The sequence below is a fragment of the Dama dama genome, chromosome 27 (genome assembly GCF_033118175.1).
Source record: "Dama dama isolate Ldn47 chromosome 27, ASM3311817v1, whole genome shotgun sequence".
In the NCBI taxonomy this organism is placed as follows: domain Eukaryota; kingdom Metazoa; phylum Chordata; class Mammalia; order Artiodactyla; family Cervidae; genus Dama; species Dama dama.
Genome location: NC_083707.1, coordinates 47,830,192 through 47,850,566, shown reverse-complemented (window position 1 = coordinate 47,850,566; position 20,375 = coordinate 47,830,192). Strand labels below are relative to the sequence as shown.

Below are 20,375 nucleotides of genomic sequence, written 5' to 3'. Positions count from 1 at the left end.
ACAGCCTCTTTCTGCTATACAAATGCTGTATTTCATATTTCTTCAATTATGTGGCATTTTATCTCAGATTGTGGGGAAACAACTGAGAACAAGATGCTTACTGTCCTTGTCCTTCAAGAATTCACAATCTAAATGACGAGACAAAACACACACACGAGAAGTTAAAAAACTACTCAAGACTAAACTAATAGATCAAGACATTAATCAAAGCAAAGTCATGGTATGTAAATTTTTCTGACCACGAGAGAAAATTCATAGGTGAGTGATATCCTTAGGGCTGGAGTAACAAGGAAGAGCATAACAGATTTAGCAGAAAAGAGAAGGAATGTGAGTTCTAGCCTTTGAAAAATCAATACATGGAGATTACACACACACACACATGTTCTTTAAAACTCAAACTACAGAAGAATTAATGATAAAAGTTGTCCACTCATGACTTCAAGACTCTTTCTAGAAGCAAAGACTGTTACCATTTTCCTTATGTGTCTTTCTGGAACATTTTACTACTTTTAAATAGATTCTTGATTTTGGTTTTTCAGTATCGTGTATAATAAAGTGTTAAACAAGGTGTCTTTCATATAAACATAATATTTTAAATACAATTTATATAATTGGGACCTACTGATAGATCTTGAGGTACCCTAATGAATTTCTAAGTTGATTGCTGCCATGGCACTCCCTGCTCCATCTGCCTTCAGTTTCTATCTTGACCCACTTTGGCTCAGATGCATTTCTAGCTGAGGGGCAGAAGGCATGCTCCTTTCCTAAGCCTTTTGGGGACCACATTGGTAGCAAGATTGCCCCTCCTCCCCTTTCCTTGATCATACAAATCCTGGAAGGCTTCCTAAATGGAAAAGTTAGGGATCCAAAGTCTGACACTTTGGAGAGATGGTCTTAGACCTCAAATATATTATCCATTGAATTAATATGCCTCTCAAAGTACCTAACTCTCACAACAGGAGCAGATTCTTCTGGAATTCCAGTCAGATCTGCTTCTGTTTCTACTTGTCCTCACTCACATGGACACCGAAGTGCACAGCCTGGTCACATAGGAGAAAATACTTGTGTGACCCAGGTAGATTTTTATAGGCTATTTTATGTAAAAACTGGTGGTCTGTTAGTAGGAAAAAGGACCACAAATCATAAACAGCCTTCCTACTTCTATATCGAATAGCCTTTGCCCTAGAACATCCTCCTTGGTGGCACTGGGAAGTGGAAAGGGAAGTCTTAAGAGGTGGAACAGCTCCACCAATTGGCTTCCTAGCTCTCCTTCACAAGCTGTTTTTAGAAAGAGGTCAGTAGAACTGCCTCTAAATTTACAAGAGGAGACGCCACTCTGAAGGTAAACTTTTGAAGGTAAGATTTCTGCTGAGTGGGTTCATCTTGAACTATGTGCCTGCAGGCAACAGAAGGGAAGAAATGATAATGATTATTGGTTTTCTTCGAACTTCAAAACCCTGTGCTATTCACTTTCATATTTACTACTTTCTTTAATCATCACACAACTATACTTATTTATTTATTTAATTTTAATTGGATAAGATGGTTGGATGGCATCACCGACTCAATGGACATGGACTCCAGGAGTTAGTGATGGACAGGGAGGACTGGCGTGCTATGGTTCATGGGGTCGCAGAGAGTCAGACATGACTGAACGACTGAACTGAACTGAACTGCATTTTAATTGGAGACTAATTACTTTACAATATTGTAATGGTTTTTGCCATATATTGACATGAATCAGCCATGGGTATACATGTGTTCCCCATCTTGAACCCCTCTCCCACCTCCCTCACACAACTATATTTAAGCAGCTATCATTGCAGGAGAATTTCACTTGCCAAAGGTCACAGATTTGAAGCACAGCTGCATTCAAAACTACAATGTGCCCAACTCCGGGGTTCATGCTCTTCATCAAACTTTTGATGTTTGTGACACTTCCATGTTCGAGGAGGGAGATAGTAGAAATGGAGATTTTTTTTAAAAAGGATATTTGGAAAATCCGTGACACTGAGGATGACCAAATCTCTCTCCAAGTTCAACAGTAGGTCTCCTCTAAAGAGAAGCCTTCATTTCTGAAAAGAAAGAATATATTTCAGAAAGTCTATTTGAAATGGTCATTTGGTACTTCCTGTTTGCTGATTTGTATTGCCAGTGCTGCTCTGCCTCGAGTCCTCTGTTAAATTCACGAAGCAGTGTACATGGGAGTGAGTGCCAGACAGGAACCTAGAATACCGTGTTACAGGTCTAGTCTCTGCCACCAACGACCTACGTGAGACCCCAACTTCGGGTTCTATGGTGTTCTCTGCCTAACATCGTACATGCTTGATAAACGCTTGATGTGATTGGCTGGGTTCAAGACTTCGGGCAGAGGCTGGGGGTCTGTAAGGAAAAGGCGACCAAAGTTTCTAGCCGCTTAGAGGCTTTGGAGTGCAGACGTGGGAGGATGGGGCCTAAGAACAGCGCCTGAGCAGCGCAGAAACTCAGAGCAGTGCAGTTAACTCAGCAATTGAGGGACATCGTGCCAAGCACTTGTGTTCTAGACTTCACAAGGAGCATTCAGAGAACGCATGATGAGCACCATTTTTTAACGAAGACAGGACCAAGGTTCCGTTCAAGAAAAATACCAGTCACCCCCCGCCCCCCCACCAGACCCTACAGCCCAAGCAAAGAGCTCGGCCCTGGGCTTATTTACATCTCGGACCCCGCCCCCGTTTACCACCACGAGGGCCGCGCCCACTCATTCGCACAGGGTGCGCCCCGCGTGGCTCAGGCACGCAGGCTTCGGCACACCCCCCTTCGGCCCCTTAGCTCGCCCACCGTCGGGGCCTCCCACTCCGAGGATGAGCACGCCTCCACTGCCGGCTTGACTACAGAGAAGGTGGGCCGGGCGGCGGCCTCCGACAGGCCCCACCCAGTGGTGCCGGCCAGAGACGGGGACGGAGGACCAGGGCCGAGGTCAGGACAGACGGGTGGTCGCCCTCACGGCAGGTTACGCGCCTCCCCTCCCCGCCCCCCACTCCCCTTCCCAGAGTTTCCCGTGCGAGCGCGCGAGAGACGAAGCCAACCGAAACCGCGGGCGTCCCACCCCGCCTAAGCCCTCCGCCGCCCTCCCGGCCGCGCCTCGCCTCACGCTCTACGGGGGAGGCGGGACCAATCAGCGAGCGACGTCTCCCTTCCGATTCGAGGCCCCCGACGCGCGGCTCACACCCCGAGCACCCAGCGCGCTGATTGGCTGCGTGCGCCGCCGGTCCGGCCGGGAGGGCGGGGAGGCCGGAGGGAAAGGAGGTGGGGAGAGGTAGCGGCCCGCGCCTCTCAGAGCCCACAGCTCTCGCCCTGGCCCTAACCCGGGCGCTCGGGCCTAACCCCTTCCCTTTCTTTGCTCCCCAGGTCTCCCGCGCGCGCGCGCCCAAGGCCGCGCGCTCGGCCAGCGTGCCTCGCGCCCCTAACGGGCGTCCGGGGGCACCAATCAGCGGGCGGCAGGGTGCCAGCCCCCCGGGGCTGCGCCGGCGAATCGGCGGGGCTCGCGGCCCGGTGGTGGGAGGCGGGGCTACCGCGCGGCCGCGGCGGCGGCGGCGGCGGAGGAGCAGCTCCCAGCCACCAGCCAGCGAGCGCCGAGCGAGCCGCCCGGAGGTGGGTGCGCCGCGCCGCTGCGGCCGGCGGCGGAGGGCGCAGGGCGGAAGCGGAGGTGGGGCCGGCGGGCGCGGCTGGGGAGGACGGCTCGGCCGTCGGGGGCCGCCCGGGGTGGGGGCGAGACGGGCGGGCGCGCGCCCGAGGGGAGGAGGGGCGGCGGCGGCGGCGGCGGCGGTGGGACGCGCGTCCCCACCCCCTCCTCCCCGCGGGCGGCGGCCGGGCCCGCGCCGCCCCCTCTCCCGTCCCCTCCCCGCGCGCCGGGGCCGCCGGCCGGGCTCCGGCTGGGGGGGCGGGGCGGCCGCCAGAGTGTTTTCAGTTCCGCCTCCAGTCGGCCCATTCCCCTCTCCCCTCCCGGTCCCTCCATCCCCTTCTGAAGAGGAAGGAACAAAGGTCCCGGACCCCCCCGGGTTCTTGACGGGGCGGGACCCGGAGCCCCGGTCCAGGTAACGCCGCGGCGCCCGGCGGGGCCTCGGGGCCGGGGTGTGTCTCTGTGGGGCTCGGGGTCGGTGAGGCGGGCCGGCCGTGTCACCTGGCCCGGTCGGGGGGCCGGGGGGCCGGGGTGTGGCGAGGCGCCGGGCCGCTCGGTGGGTGCCGGAGCGCGGGGCGGGGCGGCCGGGGGGACGGGGTCGGCGCTGGGAGCCATCCGCCCGCTCGCTCGCCCGCCCGCGCGCACGGCCCGGGGCGGGGGCCGGCTGTGTGGCCCGGCCCGTCCCCTCCTCCTCCGTGGCGGACACCCTCGGTAGTTTGTGGTGGTGATTTTCAAATCCCGCAGGGACGGAGCTTTGGTTTCGGGGACTTGTTGGGAAGCCCGAGTTAGGAGCATGCGAGACTTCTACTTTTTTTTTTTTCCTTCTCCCTCCCCTGGTGCTGTAACCTTTGTTAACTATTCTCGTCTCGGGGTTCAGAATCGCGAGCGTGTGCTCTCACACAAACACGCACACGGCTGGTACTCCGTCCACATAACTTCTCCACTCGCTTGTGAAAGTTGCTCGTGAGCGGAGCCTATTAGTTTTTTTTTTTTTTTTTAATCACACGCCTTTAGAGAGCACGCTAATTGATTTCACGTATTTCAAACTTGGTTTTCAAATCCTGCAGCTTTAATTGTTTTCTTCTCTCTTGGGGAATACTGCCCTTGGATTGAGTACTTTTGTCTTCTACTTACTTAATCTTTTCGTGGTTAATGGTTTCCTTTTGATCCTGAACAAAAGAAAAAACAGTAGTTAGGTTGGTTTTGTTATTCCTTCCTCTTGACCCTTGAAAAAGCTAAATACTATCGGTTTGTTGTCAACTAACCCTTTATTTAAAAAGAAACATTTCCAGGTAAAACGAAAATCAGGTAGCATTTTTCCATCAGTCTTGTCGTGTTTGTTACAGTTTGGGGTATCCTAAATTGTGGTGTTTTAAAGTTTCAGCACGACACAGCTAAATTTGTTGTGAATAAATAAGTGATCTCGCAAACTTGCTTGGAGTGATTCCATCATTTCAAAAATTCCATCTTCTGATTTCATATGAATTGAACCTTCACCACTGATTGTTAAGGGTGCCTTCCTTGAGACTAATAGATAATACACTTTCTATTATTTTCATATACATTAGCTGTTCTAGTTTTGATCCCTTAAAATTTTAAGTTAGGGTTAGGGGATGTCTAAGCTAAATAGTTAAATTTGGGAAGTTGTGAGCAAGTAAATGAAGCAAATATTCACAGAGATAAAAGAAGTAATGTAAAATGGGCTTCATAAATGTGTCATAGTTTGAAGATGTTTTTCATTTGCCTTAAAAAAAAAAAAAAACCATACAGGATATTGATAGAATTTTCTCTACCAAAAGTTCATTTAGCAAACATTTATATCAAAGTCAGAGACCAACACTGATTTTATTTTTAAAGTTTATGTTTTTTTATGCTGTAAAATTAGTTGCTGTAGTAAATAAGAATAGTTCAAATCTATGGGCATTTCTAAGATGAGTGCCCACTTAAGCCCTTAATGTTAAAGCTGAGTTTGGAGTAGTTCCTTGGTCTATTTTAATTAAGGTGTTTGGAAACATCCATTCTGGGCTTTTTTTTTTTTTTTTTTAAAAGTATGAAATTGCTGTTAGAACTTGGTTTTTATAGTTTGTAGCTATACCTTCTAAAGTGATTTCACATTGTAAGTGTTCAGCAAAGTTTGGCTTTTTAAAGTTGTAACTAACCTGTACCTAGTAATAAATGGTCAAATCTCTACACACACATCTGTAAGGTTCATGAAATAATAGTTTGCAAGAAACTGTGCAGAGTAATTTCCTGTTGTTTGTGGCTTGTCAGGCTTGCTATGTGCTTTAACTCTTAAGTAGGAATTTGGGGATAGTTTTGTATATTTCAGCAGAAATTCTCTTTAGTAAGAACAAAGGTTGTTTCTACTTGAAGATGGCAAAATGTCCCCTTTTCATTTTCATACTGTAAATACTTCAAACGTGTTGCTGAAATCTTGTTACTTCACATTGAGGGGAAATCTGAGTGACAGAATAGTTCAGCTGCATGACCTGCTGATCAAAGACCTATTGAATAGTTATTTTGCAGATATTTTCAACTTCGGGTTTTTTAAAAGGTCCGAAAGCACTCCTTATTCTTGTTTGGTTTTGTACTTTAGGACTTCTAAGGCCTCGTTTTTTGTAGCAGCTTTTTTATACAGGTGTTTCTGTAATGCATATAAAATCTGTATTTAGTGCAGTCTGGCAGATGGAGCCTTATTCATATTCTTGGGACAAGAGTCATTTTTAGAGGCTGGAGAGGGGCATGTCTTTTGATGGGAGTAGAGGAGCCATTTTTATCTGTAGGAGGAAAAATGTTTTCCACTAAGTATCACAAAAGGTATGCCAGAAAATGTGAAATAAAAAGATTTCAAAACCAGCCCAGGCAGGGTTATGCATTTATTCAACAAGTAACTTGTATTTAATGAACAGGTAACATTTACTCATTTATTAAACAGTAAAATGTTTTGTTCTGTGTCAAGCCCTGAGCTAGGCAGTAAAGTAACAGGGAACAAGTATACGCTGTTCCTTAATGGAATTGGAAAAGTGGGAAGTCTTCCTGTCTCCTTGCCCTGTCCTCCAGTGTTTAGAAAATCATGTTAATGTATTGATACAAATTGAGGGAGATGGTAGGACGGGACTGAGCCACTTCCTGAAGTATGCTTGTGCCGCTTTTCAGCACAGCACTGGGGAAGGGGTCACGTGTTCACTCTCGTCGTCTCTGGGAACAGGTCATGTATTTTTTTTTGGAAAGAGGGAACTTGTCACCAGTTTTGCACAGTCTCTACAAATTGAAGGTATGACCAGTCTTTCAGAAATTGGTATTTGTTCCTGAGCAGGTGAACACTTGAAGAGCTAAGCCTAAGTTGGCCTTGGTTTGATTATCCACTGCCTTTTATATCTTCCCTGATAGCACAGTTGGTAAAGAATCCACCTGCAATGCTGGAGACCTCAGTTTGATTCCTGCTTCGGGAAGATCTCCTGGAGAAGGAAAGGCTTCCCACTCCAACGTTCTGACCGGGAGAATTCCGTGGACTGTGTAGTCCGTGGGGTAGCAAAGAGTCGGACACAACTGAGCGACTTTTGCTTCACTTTATAGAAAATGGTTAGGGGAAGAAAGCAAACCTGAACTGGTCAGGTTCGAGTGAAAGAACCAGAAATAAAGTATAAAAACAATTAGCTAAACCAAGAATGATGATTGGGCTGTAACCTTGTGTAGTGGAAAGGCCCTGGGTTTTGGGGTCAGAGAGACCAAAGTTTACAGTCAGTTTCTCAGTTTTTTTGGACAAATTAGTTTAACTCCTGAGCCTTGGTTTTCTGACTGAAAATGGAGCTGATAGCACCTACTTCTTAAGGTTATTAGAAAGAGTAAATGATTGTGATGAGGGTATGAAGGTATCTAAAACAGTACCTGAGAAGACATAAGGGTCTTCTCAGATATCTCTCTCGTTCTCTTCTGGTTGTAGTTTTCACTTGTTTTCTTTCTAGTTCAGACAACTCTCCTACCCTCTTCTCCTTGACCTATTACAACATACATATGAGAAACAGACATTAAGCAGAAAGGCCAAGGGTAGCCAAATTGTCCCAAGTCCAAACCTTATAACCCTAGTCATGGGAGAGTCATCGCTACCCTTAATTAGATCCTGTTGGCATTTATTTCCTATGTTTTTAACAAGCGAAGTTATCTTACTTCTAACCCACAGTAGATTAGAGACAAATAGATTGTGGGTAATGTGGGAGTCCGAGGCCAGTCTAGTGGGGAGTGGACTAGGAGGATGGGGAACTGTTAGCCTACTGTCCATTGTTAGGTGAAACAGATAGCAGCTTGGTGAGGATAATGGAGATAATCTACAAGACACAGAAACAAGTACTCGGAGCCTGACTAGCCTGTCTGGAACCATTCAGTGCAGGACCAGACCTGAAAGCACAGCAATGAATGTTCATCAATTAGCTTAAATCATATTTGGGAAAATCTATTTAAAGAGCGTGGTAATCGACATAATACACTTTAGATCGTCATTCAGGATGATTAACACATGTTCTTAAAGGAGTAGAACGTGATTCTAATGATTTATTTCATGAAAGATCCACAGTACCTACTGTGACCAAGCTGCTTTTCTTTTGTTTTGCCATCCTGGGGGCCTTCATTCCAGACTGAAAAATCTTTCATGCTAGGCCAATAGTAAAGAAGGGTGATCTGAATGGTACAGCACCCACACCCACACACTTCAGAGGAAGTCATTCTGTTTGTCAGTCTGCAGGGATGTCATGTACAATTGTTCACTTGGGTTTTAAGATTAAGTATGCTAGTAATTTCTAGAACCAGTGTGGACAGTTGGCTAGTCTGTCTATTGAGGTCTTCATGCCTCTTATAAGTGATTTCTGTTCAATATTAGCCTTGATAACTTTTTTGGATCTTCCTCGTTCCTATCTCTGGGTTATACTTTCTAAACCATCTACTCCATCGAATGTTAATATTAATTGGTGACCTTGTAATTATAGCCTTAGCTATTTGGGGGAAAAAAAAAAAAAGGACTTTTAAAAAAACTAGTAGTACAAGAGTAAACCAGTCCTTTGTGTTTAAAAATGCACAGTTTGAGGCTTATTGCTTATCTCTGATTTAATTTTGATCATTTCTTCAGATTGGTATAATTGTGATCTGTTCAATTAGGACATACTTCAATACTGATTATAGGTAGGAATCTCAAGGATAGCTCTGAGTTTCAATTTCAGTAGTTTCACGTAGGAAGAATGTAATTTTGCCAAGTCAGATGGGTTTGGACCCTGCCTTTGGTTTGGCTAGTTATAGATAGCCAGAAATATTAAGGTAGTTGAGGTAATTGTGGCTTACACACTTGCCGTACATTCTAGAGTGTATGGGTTTCTTTTGGATAATAAGTGAGCCACATTGATAGAGAACAGATACCTGGTCATTTAGATCTGTCTTTAGGTTTGTGCTTTTAAGAAAACAAATCCTAAAGTGATTCATTCTCATTAAAATTTTACTATGAAATTGTCACTAACTCTTCTAGGTAGTGCTGTAATTTTTCAAAATCTTGGGATTACTTTGGAACAATGAAATGTAAATGCAGACTTTAGTTTTGATCTTTTCAGTACCCATGTCCAGTTTGCATCTGAAAACCTGCATTTCCTTAACCAGTCTGTAGTGCCCTTTCCCACTACCGCCCTTCTCTTGGAGAGCGTAGGCATAGCTTCAGGTTTAAAGTATTCAGCTAGTAAGGAAGAATAACTGGGAGGAGCCACTGCAAGTTCATCAAATTTACTACCTTGAGTCTTTGAATTCAAAAACTCTGAGGATGCAGTGTAGTAAATCTGTGATCTTGTAGTTTGCCTGTTTAAGATAAAGTACATTTGCATATGTTACTTCAGCTTTTTCCAAAATTTCTGTAAAGAGATAATGGTTAAGGATTTGTAAATATTAAAGAAATGCTCCATTTTAATCACACCCTTCATTACAGAATGTGTGGTGGTGAATCGGGTGTTCAGAGTTCACAGAGTAAACTCCTGATAAATGGTGCAGTGGAAGCTGGGCACATGGGCTTTCTCCCTTGATTTGAATGAACTGTGGAAACTTTTTTGTTGACTAGAGATGCTCTATCTGTGGCAGTGAATGCAAATCTTCCTTGTTTAGATCTTGCTTTTAATTTATAGACAGGTAGTTAGGCTGTAGTTCAGGTAAGCTGGCCAATTAAACTTTTTGTGTGATGTTTTAAGTATCAGGAGGGTCCCGCTTTGGCCTGAGGTTTGTGCATTGGTCATTTTTGCTCTAAACAGTACTTAAACCTCACACAGACCTGTGAACACAACAGCACCCAGAAGGAAGGCTCCTGCCAGCAACAGCGACATTATACAGAGTCTCAGAATGTAAGCAAAGTGGCAGTTACTAAAGTCCTGCCTGTACAGTTTTCCTGTCATTCTTTTACCCCCAGGAAGCCTTTGAGGCTCTAGAGGAATAATAGATTGTAGAGAAGAATCTTTGCTGTAGACCCACACCATTCAGTATAGTAGACACCGGCTACATGTGACTATTTAGCACTTAAAATATGGCTACTGTAACTGAGGAAATGAATATTGAATTTAATTTTAGTTAATTTTAAAGAAAATTCTGTTGGACATTCTCTAGTCTTTGTTTTAATTGGACTTTTACACCTGAGGACTTGTACCCAGTTGATGTGGGTGTTAAGTTGTTGCTTCAGCAGAAGGTCAATACAGACTCTGGGAATTTGAAGAGAAGTTGGAGTAATGAATATTTGTGCTGATTTGAGTCTGGGCTTGTGTAGTCTCTTAATAATTGCATCCTTTTTTACAATTTGGGGATGATAAAGGAGTATGTAATTTTATGTTTATAAGCTGAATATAGACCTGTGGATTCCACACAGCTCATTAAAAGTGAAAGGAATGTAGCTGAACTGAAGAACAGATAGACTCTGCACAGCAGTCCTCCTTTAATGTGGACTTTCTCTGAACTAATGACCTGCTTTTTAGGGTTAAATTCAAGCTCTGACATTAGGTTTTAACAGTCCATAAAATTGAACACATGGATGTTTCTCTTTGCTTTTGTTTAAAAGGCACATTACCCATTGCTTTCCATGGGGCCAACTTGGGTTGGGTTTCCGGTTGGCAGTGCCTTTCCTTACTAATGTATAACTTTGGGAATAAGTTACAGTGAAGATTGAGAAGTATGTTTTTTTAAACTGGTTTTTATGTGTGTGTGTGTGTTCATTAATGCTTTCTATTGTCCTGGTTTCTTTGACTAAAACAGTTGTAAAAATCCAGGTCATTAATGTATCTTGCTTTTTTCCCTATCTTGTGTGATACATGTTTGAATGTGGATTGTCAAAAATCTAATAGCAATTTTCTATTATTTCAGCAGGAACTTAGGTGTTCTTTTTGAGGCAGCACCATCACTTTTCACGTATTTGATGTTGAAATGTCTAACTTGATTTTCTTTTGAAATAAATATATGGATATTTGGGAAATGTTTTATACTTTTAATTTGAAGATGTTTGACATCTACGTTTACTTTCAACACTGAATGACTTTCTTTGTTCTAGACTTGAACTTCATGTTTTTTGTCACCCATTTCCATATTTGCCTTCCTGCTGCCCTTAGAAAAGTCATCACTGAATTCTGAGCTGCCAAGTTTAGCTGTCTTTATCCATTATCATACTACGTCAGTGTTTGCCATCATTGATTGTACTTCCTTTATTTAGATTTCTTAAAATCATACAAAGAAACATTAGATAAGGCCCTTTTCTCCTCCTTCAAATATTAAATAATATGCACAGCTTTATACACACACACACACACACACACACACACACATATACATACATACATACATAGCTGATTTAGAGTGGGAGGCGAGGGAGAAAAAAGTCTCCAGGTATCAGAAGCTTAGAAAATCATTTAGTGTCAAGGAAAAACCTTGGGGAATTTATTAGATAAATAATCCAGTAGCTGGGGCTGGGATGCTATGGCCATTTGGGAAAAGGAGATAAAATTCTGTATACTAAAATGTATACTAAAATGCACACATGTAAGTATGTATCTGTTCCATTATCATTGAAACTTCTGTGGACTCTGAGAAAAACAAGCTTGTCTATGGAAAAACTAGAAAAACACTAATCTTTGTAGATGGGCTTAAGTATCCCATGAATGCCAAGCATGGTAAATAAAAAGCAGACACTAGTTAGATGTAGAATAGTCGGTTTTTTGTTTTTGTCTTTTGAATAGTGGGTTTTTAAAGTCGGTAATACATTATTGTATTCAAACTTGAAATTCAAAAGATACATTGAAGTCTTTTTGATATGCCTGTCCTTTGCCACTCAGTTGCCTTTCCAAAGGCAAGTAGCATTAGGAGGTTTTCTTGTATTGTTCTGAAAGCATTATGCATATATGAGCAACTTTGTGCATGTGTTACCTTTTATTACAAAAAGAAGTCCTGTATTTGGCTTAATAATGCATCCTGTAGGTTATTCCTTGTCAGTATATAATTACTTTTTAGCTTTCTTTTGGTTGCACAGTATTTTTTTGTATCTGTGTCTATAATATATTTCATCAGTCCTCTGTTGATGGACGTTTATTTCCAGTCTTCTGTTAAAAATAGTACTGCAACAAATAACTTTGTTTCTGCATCATTATATACATCCATAGATGAGATTTCTAGAAGTAGGTCAGAGGATATCTACATTTATAATATATTTTAGGAAATGCACTTTATTCATTTTTTGAATAATAAGAGCACATGATGCCAGATTCAAAAGGAACAAAATAGTAAATGATGAAAAGTAACTCTCCCTCAGATCTCTTACCTCCTGCTATCCAGTTCTGTATCCTTCTAGAGCTGCTCTGTTCAGTAGATAGCCACCAGCTGTATGTGGCCCTTGAACACCTGAAATGTAGCTAGTCTAGACTGAGATGGGCTGCATATGTAAAACACACTGGATTTGTAATACTTAAGTTAAAAAAAAAAAACTTACTGTAAATAAAGTATTTTGATCTTTAATACTGATTACACAGTGAAATAGTATTTTAGATGTTTGTGTGTGTGCTGAGTCATGTCCAACTGTTTGTGACCCGGTGGATTGCAGCCCGCCTGGCCCCTCTGTCCATGGAATTCTCCAGGCAAGCATATTGGAGTGGGTTGCCACTTCCTACTACAAGGGCTCTTCCCAACCCAGGGATGGAACCCTTGTCTCTGTTTCCGGCATTGGCAGGTGGGTTCTTTACCACTGAACCGCCTGGGAAAACCCTTTTTAGATATGGTAGGATAAGTTCATACGTGCTGCAGCCTATGGGGTCGCAGAGTCAGACACAGCTGAGTGACTGGACTGAACTGATTGCATTATTAAAATGATTCATTTCAGTTCAGTCACTCAGTCATGGCCGACTGTTGGCGGATTACTTTTAACTGATTACTTTCAACTATTTTTACCTTTTTTTTTAAAATGTAGCTAGTAGAAAGTTTACAATTAACATGTGTGGTTTGCATCCTATTTTTGTTGAATGGCACTGGGTCTAAAATTCCATATGTATATAAACATGTCTGAACATATGAGAGTTCCTCTTAACAGGCAGGTTTTTTTCCTTTGCATTCTAATCTATAGGATCAGAAATCTGGATGTTGGTTAACGCAGACCAGGTGGTTATTTATTGTCACGTTCATTCTCAACATTTAGTAGGTCTCATCAGTGACAGTCATGCTTCCATTGACTTTCACGATGTTTGTCCACTTTGGAGAGAAGCCCGGTATCGTTCTTGGTGCATGTTGTTTGAACCCGTTCCCATCTGCACTGGTTTCTGACACTTGTACACAGCAGTCGTCCTGGGGTCCCCCTCCACCCTCGTGGGGTTCCTTAGCCTTTCTCCTTTGTTAGATCTCTTATTCTTTTGCTCTCCCTTCTTTTCATAAAACATATCCTTCCCTTCAGGACTTTCCTTAAGAGAGAGTGTATGTGGAAAATATTTGGAGATACTGTATGTCTGAAAATACCCTTATTCAATCCTGGGTGGCTAATAGAATTCTTGGTTGAAAATAATTGTGTTTCAGAATTACGAGAGCATTGCTCTGTTGGCTTCACTTAGTGTTACTGTTCCAAAAATCAAATCCATTCTTATTCTTTTCTATATGACCTTTTAAAAAATTTATATCTGGGAACTTTTGGCTCTTCCTTTGTCTCCTCAGCATTCAGAAGTTTTACAGCCACCAGCCTTTATGTGGGCATGTTTGATCCATTGGCCTGGGGTCTTGATGGACCTTTTCGATCAGGAAGCTCCCATCTTTCAGTTCAGGGGATATTTCTTGATTTCTTTGATAATTCCCCCTCCCTCCATTGTCATCTCTGATGTTTGGACATTGGGCAATCCAAGAGCTCTTCTTTTAGTGTTTGAATGGTTCCCTTTGTAAAGGTTGTTTCCTCTGTAAAACATGCTACTCTTGGTCAGGGTTGCTATATTTTCTCTCATTTCTCTGGGTGTAGTGATGATTTTGACAGTGTTTTCTTTCTCTATATAAACTTCTTAAAGCTGTTTTTCTGTTTTTGCTTCATTTTTCTTCAGATAATCCAAGTAATTCTTAATTAAGAAAGTAGGGGTCTAAAAAGTTGATTGGAAACTCAACATATGAGTGAGGCATGTCTCCTTTCAGTTTCATTGAAGAATAATCTGAGTGGACTGTTTGTTGGTAAAGTCTTGATTTCAGTGTCTTGTCTGTTTCTCCTCCTAGGTTGGTCAGGTACCCCAGAGAGGAGTCTTGTTCTGGCTAAATGGGTAAAGGTCTGGCTTCTAGTGTTTTGGGAACCAGAACTCAATGAAGGAAAGGGCTGGGGAGTGTCTGCATTTAGCATGGAGTCCATTTACTCCTAACAGGACCCAGATCGTTCCCCAGTCCAGGTAGACTCATTTCCTCTCTGCCAAGAATAAAGGTTTAGTCTTCTGCGGAGGGAAAGGGGCAGTTACCCAGTGGAGGAGCAGATCTAAGTAGGTGATTGCTTCTCAGATATCTCCCACTCAATCCTGTCTCTCTTATCGCCTTCCCCCTCCGGTCTTCAGCTCCTGTTATGCCTGCTGGTGTCCACGACTTAACCTTTTGAGAATTCTGCTGTGTAAATAGAATGGTTCTGTACAGGTAGCTTAGAGTTAGTAGTAGTTTCTGAAATCTGTTCACAGTTATTATTCATCCATTCTCCAGTTATCAGAATTTTGCCTTTCTTCTTATTGTCTTTTCTTTTTAAATTCCTTTATTTGTGTGTGATTTTGGTTTTTGTTTGCTGTCTTCACCTACAACCACTGATTAAAGTTTTACATTAAAAATTTCAGGAGTGCCTCCTGAAAGAATTGGAATATAATGTGTAACTCCAAACCAGTGGGGATGAAGGGGTTGAAATGATGAATATGTGATCATTCAAGCAGAAGCCAGGAAAGGAGAAAAAAGAATCGAAGAAATTGCTTAGGAAGTAGAAAACAAAATAAGATGATAGAAAGTACATAATTTCAGATTAAGTTTACTGGTTAAAGGAGAATGAAAATTAAAAAAAAATTTAGTTAAATGCCTCTTAGTAGATACACTTAAAACTAGGATGACGTAGTTTTAAAGTAAAGAAATGCAAAAAGTTGTGTTAGGCATAATCCCCATTCGGGCTACTGTAATGAATTCTGTAGACTGGGTACGTTATTAGACAGTGAAAATCTATTTCTTACAATTCTGGAGGCTGGGAATTCCAAGTTCAGGGTGCCATCAGATTTGGTGTCTGGTATGGGCTCGCTTCTTACTTCATAGACAGCTGTCTTTTTGCTGTAACCTCATACAGCAGAAGGGGGCAAGGGAATTCCCTGGGGTCTCTCTTAAAAGGGCATTAATCCCATTCAGGAGGCCTCCACTCTCATGATCCTAATCACTTCCCAAAGGCCCCATCCCCAGATAACATCACATTGGGAATTAGATTTCTGCATAAGAATTTGGGTGCAGGGCAAGGTGGGTGTGATAGGACAGTCTGTAACGATCTATATAGTAACACTGGCAGAATTACAAGGATAAATCAACAAATGTGTAATAATTGTACTAGGAGATTCTAATATATGTCACAATAATTTAAGAAAAGATAGATAAAAAATAAGGTTATACAGGATTGGAAATGTGCAGTTAGCAAGCATGCAACGATTACAGATGATATATTCTTTTCAGATACCTGTGGAATTTTATAAAACTTGGTTATGTATCAAACCTCAAAGCAAATGTTGACAAATTCTTAAGAATTTGTACCCTGCAAGTCATGTTCTGGGACCCTAGTGCAGTTAAGTTAGAAACGTAACAGGAGGATAGCATCAGCTCCTGAATCCATAGTGGTATGCTGGAAAACGTTTCTAAATTTAAGAACGAATCGTAAACATGAGAAATGTTTAGGATGATGAAAATGCTGCTTATCAAAACTGGGATACAACAAAAACTCATTTGCCTGCCTGGGGAATTTAGAACTTTAAATGTTTATTAAAGAATTAAGAATGAAAAAAAAAGAATTAAGAATGTTTAGTAAAGAAAAATAAATGCATTAACTATACAATATAATGAGTTAGAAAAAGGAAGGAAATAAAGTTGAGAAATATTAATTGGGGAAAAATATAATTGAAGTGACTAGACCTAAAGCGCTAAGTTGAAAAGACTTAAGTTAGCCAAGATTGATAGAGGAGAAAAAGAAGGCACAAATATATTAGAAATGAAAAAAGGGATAGGACTGTGGACAAGCTGAAATTTCAAAACTGAGAACACTGAACAGCTTTTTGCCTTTAGATTGGAAAACAGGTTAAATGGAAATCTCTGGCAAAATAAATGACCAAAAGTGGCCTAAGGATGTGAAACTTGATTAGATTATAATTTTAAAATCTTAATTCATGGTTAGAAAATACAAAGAAATGAAATTAAATAAAAATTTCAAAAAATCGAAACCCCAAGTGAAAATCCCAGATGCGCAAGTCCTGTAAAACTTGGGAAGAACCAGTAATTCCAGTGTCACGTAAAATGTTACGTGGTCTGGGTCCTGTTAGAAGAGATGCAGTGAATGAACATATGAGAAAAAATCATTTTGCTGGGCTACTGTAATCTTAGTACCACCAGCTGTCAGGACAGATGTAGTATCGGAAGGGAAACACACAGGCTACACCTCAGTAATAAGCGCAGCAATGAAATTTTGGATAAAATGTGTTAGTATTTGCTCATAACAGAAAAGCCACTGTGATTAATTAGGGTTTGTCTCAAAACGTAAAAATGGTTAAACATTAGAAAACCTGTAAATGAAATTCATCACAGTAACACATCAAAAGAGGAAAGCTCTATGATAATCTCAATGGGTGAAGGAAAACATATGATAAAATTCAGTACTTATTCTTGACAGAATTTCTTAGAAAATTAGGAATATAAGGGAACTTGGTTAATTTGAGTAAATGGTCTTTGTTAAAAAAAAAAAAGAAGTGTACCTGTGGCGTGATTACAACTTTGTGAATTTCCGTAACAGGTAAAAATTACTTTGATATAAATCAGGAATATGAAGGGTATATTGACTCAGAAGGGAATCCAAGGAAACTTTCTGAGACAGTGAGAATATTCTGTATCTTGACAAGGATGGTGGTTATATGGAGGTATGTATTTATCAGGACTCACTGAATTACATTTTTAACATCTCATGCATTTTATTGTATGTAAGCTATGCCTCAATAAAGTTGATTTTTTTAAAAGTTAATATGGTTGACACTTGAACTGTGCCTGTCCACTTCTGTGTGTGTGTGTGTTTCAGTAACTATGTACTACCCCATTCATGATTGAATCTTCAAATGTAGAACTGTGATACAGAGGGCTAACTGTAAAGTTATATGCGAATTTTCAAATATGTGGAGGGTCAGCATCTCTAATCTTCTCATTCAAGGCTCAATTGTATATAAAAACCAATGCATTACTATATGCCAACAACAAGCAAAATCTGAATTTAAAAAAAACACCCTTTAAAATGGCAACACAAACTACAAAATACCTAGGAAAAAATAAAAACCTGTGGGACCTTAATGGAAAAAATTATAAGACCCATATAATATTCAATTATAAGAAGATATACTTGTGTTTATGAATAGAAGATGCAGTATCATACATATCAGTTTTCCTCTACTTATTTATAAAGTCAGTGTCATTCCAAGTAAAATTGCAGAAAGGTGAAAGAGAATTCATTTTGTCCGATACCAAGACATAATTCTGTAGCTTTAATGGTTAAGATGTGATGGTATTTGTTTCAGATATAGACTAATGGAAGGAAAGGGAAAAAAAGCCTAGAAACACAAGTAGCATTTGTAATCACTAGGGAAATGATTCAATATATGGTACTGGTGTACTTGATTGTTTCTGTTGGGGAGGAGAAGATACCTACCCTACATCACACACCAAAATAGATTGCAATGGTGAACAGCAAAACTTTGCAATTTGACTTTTAAAAGGTGACAGCATATGAAAGGATACATAATTTAAAATATGTATACATATTTTAAAATACTGATAAATTTGAGCTCTTTAAAATGAAATACTTTATTTAAAAAAGGCCATTAAAAGTCACTTGCTAGGTGAAGATATATGTGGCTTGTGTAATTAACAAAAGATGATTATATAAAGAATTCCCAGGTAACTCAGCTGATCAAGAATCCGCCTGCAATGCAGGAGACCCCGATTCGACTCCTGGGTTAGGAAGTTCCCCTGGAGAAGGAAATGACAACCCACTCTAGGATTCTTGCCTGGAGAATTCCATGGACAGAGGAGCCTGGTGGGCTACAGTCCACGGGGTTGCAGAGGGTCGGACACGATGAGGGACTAAGCACGGACAAGGAAAAGATGGTGAATGTGAACAAACGATTCAAAGGAACAGGATCCTGAAGAATCAGTAAACATGAAAATGTTCTCAAATTTCTTAGTAATTGGGGAAATGCTAAGTGTTGACAGCCCTCCTCTATGTTGCACTCATGCTTTTGACGAAAGTTTGAGGGACCAAGTAATGTGATAGTGGGTAAAATAGGAACTCACTTTTCCCTGGTAAGAATGACAATTAGTGTAATCATGTTGTTAGTACTTGGTAAAGATGTACATGTGCATGTCCTGCCAGGCAGCATTTCCACTTTTTGGTATATTGTCCTAAGGCATTGTTTTTCATAGGTTTTTTACAGACCCGTGGTGGGAAATTCATTGATACTATATGAGACAGAGGCCGAATTAAAATTTTTGAAATTGAGTGTGATCTGTTTTCTACTGTATTCTGTTTTTGTTTTTTCTTTTTTGTTCTTTTAAAAAAGATACTGCTCAGGATCAACTAAGTTGATTTCGTAGTCATCAGTAGTTCACAACCCTCAATTTAAGAGAGATGGCAGAGGATAACATATAATAAAATGCCTGTTTTAAGTGTCTGTGTGAGGCTGCAGTGAAAAATCGTTTTTCTTGCTGTGGGGTTTCTGTTTTGATCAAGAAGTTCAGAAGTTTCTGTCCTTAAAGAGCTCTCTCATATATGAATGAGAAGTTATATACCAAACTACTAATGGGAGCTTGTAAGAGTGGGTAATTGGGAACAACCTACTCTTTAGAAGGAGACTAGACACTGAACTGTGTTGGAGTCATACAGTGGAATGCTGTATGACAGCTAAAGTGAATGCCCTAGAGCTGCAGGTTATTTGTATGTATTGGCATGAATAGTTCTAATAGTGAAAAGAATGAAGCGACATGAGCAGTGAAGTGTGCAAAACTTTATTGTTACGGATACCATGTGTATCAAAACCTTTTAATGACCATTGGGGAAAGTAAAAATCATGGCTATCTCTTGAGAAGCAAGAGGAAGGACAGTGGGATAATAAAGGTGTTCATAGGGGACTTTTAGCTAAATCTGTCTGTCATGTCTTGTATCTAATCATATACTGCAAAATGCTGAGTTGACAGAGCTGGATGGGTGATCCAAGGGTATTTCAATATATGTTTTTGTATGACTGAAATACTTATTTTTTTAAAAAAATAAACACTAACCACAATAAAATTCACGATAACTGGAGGAAAAAGTAAATTTAATAAGATATGTAACACCTTTATGCAGAAAATTAGACAACTTACTGATGGGTATTAAGTCCAAAATAAATGGAAATATTTTCATAAATAAGAATATATAGTGTCATAAATTAATACAAATTCATTGCCCTTCCAAAGTTCCATAGGGTTTTGGTGGAATTTGACAACATCAAATTAAAAGTCATTGTTTAGTCACTAAAGTGAAATTGAAAGTCGCTCAGTCGTGTCCGACTCTTTGCGACCCCATGGACTATATACAGTCCGTGGAATTCTCCAGGCCAGAATACGGAGTGGGTAGCTGTTCCCTACTCCAGGGGATCCTCCCAACCCAGGGATCGAACCCAGGTCTCCCACATTACAGGCAGATTCTTTACCAGCTGAGCCACTAGGGAAGCCCAGTCACTAAGTTGCATCCAACTCTTTTGCAGCCTCATGGGTGTAGCCCGCCAGCCTCCTCTGGATTTCCCAGGGAAGAACACTGCAGCAGGTAGTCATTTTCTCCAGATCTTCCCAACCCAGGGATTGAACCCGACTGTCCTTCATTGGCAGGCCAATTCTTTACCACTGAGCCACCAGGGAGGTCCATCAGATTAAAAGTAACATCCAAATTAAAAAGAGTGAGGGAGGACTCACTTTTCAA

The 20,375-nt window shown here is 41.3% G+C and overlaps 1 protein-coding gene across 3 annotated transcripts in view; it reads left to right on the top strand.

Annotated features, from left to right (window-relative positions):
• Positions 1–3,540: 3,540 nt before the first annotated feature.
• Positions 3,541–20,375, top strand: part of SMAD2 (SMAD family member 2) — an 82,062-nt gene continuing 65,227 nt past the window's right edge. The window contains exon 1 of one of the 3 annotated variants that reach the window (XM_061130774.1): positions 3,541–3,633. The gene's annotated coding sequence lies outside the window, so the exon portion shown is untranslated. Of the gene's footprint in view, positions 3,634–3,920; positions 4,077–20,375 lie in introns of those variants that run through there. The other 2 variants (XM_061130775.1, XM_061130773.1) reach the window with 2 other exon arrangements.